A 9777-nucleotide genomic window follows, 5' to 3' on the forward strand; every position below is an offset into this window, starting at 1 on the left:
AACTACTTGGGAGGCTGAGTTGAGACGATCACCTGAACTTGGGAGGTCGAGGCTGCAATGATCATGCCACTGCACTCCAGCCTGGGTGACAGAGTGAGACCTTGTCTCAAAAAAAAAATAACCCAACCAAATAAAAAAAGCAAACAACAATAAAAACCAATGTAAATAAACCATCAAGAGTAAAAGCAAGGCTGTATAATGGATGTCCTAGACACGGGATTCCTCACTGTCAAGCTAACTGCAAAGATGATCAGTAAGACCTACTTTACTGAGTGTTTTCCGTGTATTTAGTGCTGTGCAAAATGCTTTCCACACAGCATGCCATTTAATCCTCTCAATATCACTCCAAAGCTGTTACTATATTATCCACGTCTTACAGATGAACTATAATATTATCCACATCTTACAGAGGAACTGTAATGGAAGAGAGAGATGGAGAGAGAGAGAGAGAGAGAGAGAGAGAGAGAGAGAGAGAGAGAGAGGCTATCTGACGATTACTAATTCAGCTTTTTGGTTTCCTCAGTAATAGAAAGTGCCCTAAAGAGGTTAAGGGGTTAGACAAAGGCCATTCTACAAGTAAGCGGGAGAATCAGAATTCAAACCCAGATCTCACTGACCCAAGTGCTGATCCTTTTAAACACTAATAAATCTCTCTGTAAGAAAGCAATCTTCATAAATAATTTTAGTGCTACTGAGTGCTAAAATAGAAATATTCAACAGAGAAAACATTACTGTGACAGAACAGGTAGGGGAGTAACTAGTGGAACTAGTGGAACTAGTGGAAATATGAGAAGCCATCATGAAGAGGTGAGAATTAGCTTGGAAAGTGAATTTTTGTCAGTGTTACTCTGACAAAAGTCTGAGAGACAAAGTGAGTACATTGGAAGAAAATACTACATTCTGAACACTAGCAAAGAACACTCTCTTGTGACTAAAGAAAAGTTTGTTAGGATCACTTATAGTTTGAGTGAAATCTCCCTTGTAATTATGCAGTGCCTTTGTTTACCACATATAGTCACATGCTCCCTGATGACATTTCAGGCGATGACAAACTACCTGCCCAGTGGTCCCATAAAATTATAATGGGACCACTTTCCTATCGCCTACTGATGTTATAGCAGTAACGGCATGGTAGCGCAATGCAATGCAATGCATAAAGCATTTCTTGTTGTTAAAGAGATGCATGACTCAGCTACTCAGGAGGCTGGGATGGGAGAATCACTTGAGGCCTGGACTTTGAGACCAGCCTGGGCCAATGTACCTCATCTCTTAAAAAAATTAGATTAAATTAAAAAATTAGCCAGGCGTGGTGCTGTGTGCCTGCAATCCCAGCTAGTCAGGAGGCTGAGTCAGGAGGATCCCTTGAGCCTGTCCACTCAAGGCTTCAGTTTTGGAGACAGAGCAAGACCCTGTCTCTAAGGAAAAAAGAGAGAGAGAGAGAGCTGCTATCTTATGACTGCTAATTTAGCTTTCTGATTTCCTCTATAAGAGAAAGTGCCCTCAAGAATGAACGTTTTGGGCCAGGCATAGTGGTTCATGCCTGTAATCCCAGCACTTTGGGGGGGCAAGCCAGGCTGATAACCTGAGGTGAGGCGTTTGAAACCTACCTGGCCAACATGGCGAAACCCCATCTCTACTAAAAATACAAAAATTAGCTGAGCATGGTGGCAGGCGCCTGTAATCCCAGCTACTTCGAGGCTGAGGAAGGAGAATCACCTGAACTCAGGAGACTGGAGGTTGCAATGAGCTGAGATCACCCTACTGCACTCCAGCCTGGCAACAGAGCAAGAACCCATCTCAAAAAAAAAAAAGAATAAACATTTGTATTTCAGTCACTGGAGAGGTATACTCCACAGCGTATCTTCTATTTACTTATTTATTTTTGAGACAAGTTGTTGCTGTGTTGCCCAGGCTGGAGTGCAGGGTCTCCATCACAGTTCACTGCAGCCTTGACTTCCCAGGCTCAAACAATCCTCCCACCTCAGCTTCTTAAGTATCCACAGCATGACTTGAATACTTTGGCAAATGGCTCATAAATATGTGTCTTGTTAGTTTTGGAGGGGCCATGTCATGAAAAGCCTATGCCATTGGTCTGTAAAGTAATGGGTAGCCAAAGAAGGGCTTTCTCTTTGGCAGTGGTTGGGGGTAAGACTGGAGGCTGGGAGGTGGGCTCAGGGGCCATCTCAGCTATTCCAGTATTGCAGACCTAAACCAAAGCAACACCAATGAGGATGAAAAGCAAGGGATTAGTTCTCAGATTGTAGTTTAAAAAAAATGCTGTCAACAGGACTCAATGATTCATGGAATGCAAGGGGCTTAGAATGACTCAAGTTTATAGTTTAGCTGACTTCCTGGATTGCAGTATTTAAATAAGTACTAACTTAGTAATATCTAACTAAGAGAAAATAGGAGAAGTAAGTGGAATTTTAAACTTTTAGTGTTGAGAAGATAGGCATAATGTAATTTAACTTCTGCCTAAACCCAAATATAGTCTTAAAGGGCAAATGCAAACAATAATACTCGATCACGAATTAAAAGAAATAATTGACTGAAAAAAATGGATGTAATTTTAATATCTTGTACGTTGTCTCGCCTTTTTTTCTTTTTCTCTCTCTTTCTTTTCTTTCCTCCCTTCCATTTTTCCTTCCTTCTCTTTCTTTCATTCTTTCTTTTTTTCTTTCAGAACAGGGTATGTGTTGCCCAGACTGGTCTCAAACTCCTGGGCTCAAACAATCCTCCCACCTAGGCCTCTCAAAGTGTTGGAATTACCCTTCCTCCTTCACCCAGCCTGCCTGTCTTCCTTCCTTCCTTCCTTCCTTCCTTCCTTCCTTCCTTCCTTCCTTCCTTCCTTCCTTCCTTCTTTCTTCCCTTCTTTCTTCCATTTTTCTTTCTTTATTCCATTTGTTCTTTCTCTCTTTCTTTTTTTTTGAGACAGAGTTTCGCTCTTGTTACCCAGGCTGGAGTGCAATGGCGCAATCTCGGCTCACCGCAACCTCTGTCTCCTGGGTTCAGGCAATTCTCCTGCCTCATCCTCCTGAGTAGCTGGGATTACAGGCACGCGACACCATGCCCAGCTAATTTTTTGTATTTTTAGTAGAGATGTGGTTTCACCATGTTGACCAGGATGGTCTCGATCTCTTGACCTCATGATCCACCTGCCTCAGCCTCCCAAAGTGCTGGGATTACAGGCATGAGCCACCGCGCCCGGCCCTTTCTTTCTTTTTTCTTTCTCTTTCTTCCATTTGTTCTTCCTTTTTCTTCCTCCCTCTTTTCTCTATTTTCTTTCTTCTTTCTTTTTTATTTTCTTTCTTCCTTTCATCCCTCCCTCTCTGTCTTCCCTCATCCTCTTTATAATTTAGGTAATAAGCATGTATTACTTTTGTATTAAGAAAAAGGCTTATTTGAATTTTTAAAATCAATCAGATCAATGAATTTATTTTAAATATTCCTTCTCATTGATTTCCTGAAAAGGTCACCCCTGTACCTTTAAGCACTGAGTGCATTGCAGTTTAAAGGCAAAGTCTTGCCTGGTGCATGGTACATGTTGTACATAATTCTCTGAAAAATAGGTTACAATTGCTACCAGGCTAATTAACTGTTATTATCTTAGAGTCTGGATTATTACATGTAAATGCCTGATTCTGAAATAAAACTTTGGGAATTAAAGCCAGATAAATGGGAGTTTTGTTGTTGTTTTAACATTTTAATCTTTTATTTATTTATTTAGTTTGAGATGGAGTCTTGCTCCGTCACTCAGACAAGAGTGCAGTCCCCAATCTTGGCTCACTGCAACCTCTGCCTCCCAGGTTCAAGCAATTCTCCTGCCTCAGCCTCCCAACATTTGTAATCTTTATATTGTCTGAAAGTTTATTAATCGGCCATAAAAAATTCACTCTTGTCTATAAGTTAAAATCAGTGCCAAAAGAGTCCTGAAATCTGAAATTTATTTTACTTTTTTTTTCCTGTGGACTATGAAGAGAAGTTGAGATTTGAAATTTAACTTAGCACTGTGACGCTAGCCCCTTAGAAGCACAAAACTGTATTCCCAGTTTCTTTGTAAATATATGTTTTTTAACATTCATATTGGTTTGCTATTATATGATGTCTCAGGAGAATTAGCCTGTTGGATCAGACATAATGGTGTTTGTGTTTAAATAAGCCAACACCAAGGGAGTTTTTGTGTTGAACGAGTAATTACACAGATTAAAATACACAGACTTTGCAAAACAATATGAGCACTAAAAGAAAAAAATGAAATAAACAACTTCTTAAATAGGTTGCATGTGATGTAACCGACCTTGACACTAATCTACTGTTAGTACATATAAACAAAGAAAGAAAATAAATATACTTAATATGTTTTATGCAAAAATTACTTGTGGCTTTTAATTTGAAGATATGTGTATATTTAAAAACATGTCTGGAGAAAATCTTAAATAGGGTTAAAACAATAAGTTTTTCTAAATGAAGATATTAGCAAAAATATTTTTTCTTTAAAAAGGGGTAAATTAGAAAGTATATATCTTGAATTTACTCTAACATGGGTTCTTTATTTCCTTTCTTTGAGGAACCAAAAGGTGACTTAGCACAAAGACTTGATAGAGGGAGTTCAAGCATTAATAAGGTGCAAAGTGTCAAATAATTGTGATCAAGACTCTGATGAGTTAAGTGTAAATAAATCAGAAACCTGGGTTATGCTCCTCAAAGTACACATGAATTTAAAAGTGCAGAGGAAAACATGCTCAGTAAAGTGCTCAGAGGCATTCTGAAACCCAAATACTTGAAATGTTACATTTCAGCATTTGAGGTCTGCACAAAATGAGACCATGGCCATATATATCCAGGGTAAATAGTGGAGATAGTTGGCATTAACTTTATTTTTCCTTCTCATATTTATAAATCTTAAGCCCAGGAATAAGGATGCTGTATTAGTATTCCCCAGAGGAAACGAACAAGTAGTGTATGCGTACGTACATATGGAGAGAGATTTATTTTAAGGAACTGGCTCATGCCATTATGGAAGCTGGAAAGTACAAAGTCTACTGTTCTAATCTGGAGGTCACGCACTGGCAGAATTCCTTCTTGCTCAGAAGGTTAGTCTTTTGTTCTAGTCAGACCTTCAATGGTTTGAATAAGGCCCACCCACGTTATGGAAGGTGATCTGCTTTATTCAGAGTCCACTGCTTTAAATGTTAATCTCATCCAAACACCCTCATAGAAACATTCAGAATAATGTTTGACAAAATATCTGAACACAGTAACCCAGCCAAGCTGACACGTAAAATTAACCCTTACAGATGCTTAGTTGATTCATATTGTTTGCCTGTTAATTAAATTTGACATTTAGAATACTAAAGCACTGCTAGTTCAAAGGGATGAATAGAATTCACTAACAAACTTGTAGAGCTGGAAAGGCCATTGGATACCTTCTAATGGTATTTTTAATGATATTTCTCAAAGGGATGCTATTAGCATTTAGGGCAGAACAGCTTTTGGATGAGGGGGATTGTCCTGAGCATGGCAGGACATTTAGCATCTCTGGCCCCAACCCATAAATGCTAATAGCTCTCCCAATCATTGTGACAGCCGAACAAAACCATGCACAGATTTCTGAACATCCTGGGGTCGGGGGATGGAGGTAACAACACTCTTCCTTAAGAACTACCCCCTTAAATATCTTACCAATAAGTGCAGAATAGTGAAGAGGAAGAGGAAGAAAGGAAGAAGAAGAAGAAGAAGAAGGAGAAGGAGAAGGAGAAGGAGAAGGAGAAGGAGAGGAAGAGGAAGAGGAAGAGGAACAAGAAGAAGAAGAAGAGAAGGAGGAGGAAGAAGGGAGAAAGGAGGAAGGAGGAAGGAGGAAGGAAGAAGGAAGAAGGAAGAAAGAAGAAGAAAAGAACTACTCCCTTACCGCACTTTTGGAGGAGGAAACAGATTTAATAAGGTCAAGTTACTTCTATGTAGACTATTACTTTCTCTCTTTTTTATCTGATTTAGCAGGGTAATTATTTGTACCAGACTATTTTGTAATAAGGAGTGAATCTGTAATTACACTGCCTAAAATAAAGTTTAAATTGTAAACTCTGAGTGATATGAAAAGCTGTAATATACAAAGCTGGGTAAAGATTTTAGTCATTAAATTACCAGGGTTTTGGTTAACACATATATGTAATTTTTGGTATTAAACTAAAAGCCCAGCTATATCTAAATGTCCTAAGCTTGGTATGATGGCACACACCTGTAGTCCCAGCAACTCAGGAGGCTGAGGTGAGAGGATTGCTTGAGTAATTCAGCCTGGGCAACATAGTGAGACTTCATCTCTAATAAAATTTAAAATAAAGAAAGAAAAAGTAGAATATCTAAATTCTCTCCTTCCACAAAGCCTTTTGCCATCTTTTCAACCAGGACTAATTGTGCCTTTTCTTGATCTCCCATGATACTTATTTTTCTCTCTTTTATGTTACTTCTTGTAGCAATATAATAGCTCTCATTTATTGTTGCTTACTCTGAGAAATAGTTTGCTAAATACTTACTTAACATGCATTATCACTTTTACCCATGATAGAAACATTATAAGTAGATATTATTATGTTCTAATTGACAGAAGAGGAAATTGGGACACAAAGAGATTAAGTAATGTATCCAAGGCCATATAATTAGTAAATTTCAGAGTTTGGATTTTAACTAAAGTCAGTTTGCCTACAGAGTCTGTGTTCTTAAATTATGCTGTTCTGACGCAAATAGAGCCCATTTTGCCAGTCTCTCTCAGAAACTCTGGGATATTACTCAAGGTCACCAATAAACCTACTTACACATGGCCGCTTGGTATACTGGGAGATATGGCAAAGATTTTGGTATTGCTTGTGAGGCCCCAGGATAACAGAATTTAAAATCCTTGAACAACAACAAGATCTTTGAAGATTTCCTGCAGCTCCTGATGAGTGTTCCCCCCAAGACAGCATGGGAAGTAACTCTTTCCTTTGCCTTCAGATACAAGTTCTCTGAGTAATGCTCTGAGTTGGCACAGTTGGCATCGCTAAAATAGCTTTCTGTTCTAGCCCTTGGGGAATTTGGTGAAACTTCTTTGTCAAAGAGAGCTACAAAATAGGAAGAGCTAGACCACTTTTTTTCTTCTTAAAAACATAATTTGTTTCCAATAATGAAAGTAACACATGTACATTTTTGGATAATTGGGAAAACACAAGAAAAGCACAAAGAAGAAAACTCAATATAATTCTATACAGAGATAGCCACTATTAATATTGGAGTCTTCTATTCTTTTAGTCTTTTTCTGTCCACATGCAAACATGAATACACACATATTTGGAAAATATAATTCATACCATGTTGTAAGTTTGGAAGCAATTTTTATAACAGTATATGATGGATAATGCCTTTGTTTCCCTGTAATAATTATTTTAATGGTTGCATAGTACTACATCGTAAAGGTAGCTACAATTTATTTAACCACACTCCTGCTGTTTGTCATTTAAATGGTTTCTGATCTTTCCATGTATGTTTACATACTTGCATATGCGTGTTTATATGGGCTCTGATTATTTCCTTAGGAGAAGGAAAAGAGAGGGAAGCCAAATCACTAGTTGGAAGTTAAATCACACTCTGGTAAATGGGGAGCCAGGTTGCCCTTTGATGACTAAAAGATATGTAAACTTTCAGGGTCCCCATCCTGAAAGTGTTGCTGGAATTGCAGGGAAGGATCCTTCCACTGGGAGCAGGAAGAGCACGTGGCTCCAGGCAACAGTGAGAAAATACCAACCGAGCTTTTCAACATTCATACCAGGATGCCAACTTTGCCACATGCCATGTTTATTGGTCTATACTCCCAAGGCTGTGAATTAACAACACAAAATACCTGTATTTCCAGCTCCTAACAGAAATGTCAGCCTTAACTCAGCTAATCAGCTACGCCACCCCAGGCTAAGTTATTTGTGGGCAGAATCCATTTCTTATTCATTGTGGTAGCTGTAGTGACTTCACATTCAACGAATATTTTCTTTTTCTTTTCTTTACCTTTGAGACAGAATCTCGCTGTGTTGCCCAGGCTGGAGTGCAGTGGCACGATCTCAGCTCACTGCAACCTCCTCCTGGGTTCAGGCTATTCTCGTGCCTCAGCCCCCCTGTATACTTGGGATCATGGGTGTGTGTCACCACGCCTGGCTAACTTTTGTATTTTTGGCAGATACGGGGTTTTGCCATGTTGGCCAGACTGGTCTCAAACTCCTGACCTCAAGCAATCCTCTTGCCTTGGCCTCCCAAAGTGTTGGAATTACAGGCATGAGCCACTGTATCCGGCCTCAACAAACATTTTCTAAATGAATGAAATCAAAATATTATCTTTCTGCTTACTACTTTAATTTATATCGACTTCTTTAGAGGATTTAAAAGCTCTTTGAATTTGCTACTGTAAGGACTAAAAGACTTTTTCCAACTGTGAGAACACAGTTAGTCCAGCTGAAACCACTGTTTTTTTTTTTGAGACAGTCTCACCCCATCACCCAGGCTGGAGTGCAATGGCACAATCTCTGTGCACTGCAACCTCTGCCTCCCGGTTCAAGCAATTTTCCTGCCTCAGCCTCCCGAGTAGCTGGGATTATAGCCATGTGCCACCACACCTGGCTTATTTTTAGTAGAGACGGGTTTCTCCATGTTGGTCAGGCTAGTGTCAAACTCCCGACCTCAAGTGATTCACCAAAGTGCTGGTATTATAGGCATGAGCCACCTCGCCTGGCCTCAAACCACTTTCATAGGTTGGAGCTTCTGGGCAGAGACCTCTTCCATAGGCTCACTAATCCATCTAAGGAAAAAGACCTTGAAATAATCTTGTTCAAACCTGCATTTGGAATCTACCCAATTGCTGCACACTGGTATATAACCCAGCTTTATACTACACATATTATTTTTTAAATTTTTTTCCTTCATTTGTTTACTTTCTTTTGTTTGTTTTGTTTTGTTTTGTTTTTTGAGACTGGGTCTTCTGTCACCCAGGCTGGAGTGCAGTGACATGAGCATGGCTCACTGCAGCCTTGACCTCCTGGGCTCAGGTGATCCTCCCATCTCAGCCTCCCAAGTAGCTGGGACCATAGGCACACAGCACCATGTCTGGCTAATTTTTTTTTCTCTCTCTTTTGTAGAGATGGGGTTTTGCCATGTTGCCCAGGCTGGTATCAAACTCCTGGGCTCAAGTGATTCTTCCACCTTGGCTTCCCAAAGTGCTAGGATGACAGGCATGAGCCACCATGCCCAACCTACACATTACTTTAAAAAATTTTTTTTAGTTTTTGCGGGGCGCAGTGGCTTACACCTGTCATCTCAGCACTTTGGGAGGCTGAGGCGGGCAGATCACCTGAGGTCGGGAGTTTGATCGAGACCAGCCTGACTAACATGGACAAACCCCATTTCTACTAAAAATGCAAAATTAGCCGGGGGTGGTGGCCCATGCCTGTAATCCTAGCTGCTAAGGAGGCTGAGGCAGGAGAATCTCTTGAACCGGGAAAGTGGAAGTTGTGGTGAGCTGAGATTGCGCCATTGCACTCCAGCCTGGGCAACAAGAGCAAAACTCAGTCTCAAAAAAAAAATTTTTTTTCACGTCAGCAAGAAAAATGTACCCTTTCAACAAGGTTGTTTGGAAACTTGATGACCAAGTTCTCTTCTTTCAGGTCAAATTCCAGTAAAACAGGTATAATTATCACAATGTAGAGTATAGTGAAAATATTTCTAAGGAGTTGCAGGGCCATAATATTACTGTTTTGCTAATATATT

The sequence above is a fragment of the Callithrix jacchus genome, chromosome 10, assembly GCF_049354715.1.
Source record: "Callithrix jacchus isolate 240 chromosome 10, calJac240_pri, whole genome shotgun sequence".
NCBI lineage: Eukaryota > Metazoa > Chordata > Mammalia > Primates > Cebidae > Callithrix > Callithrix jacchus.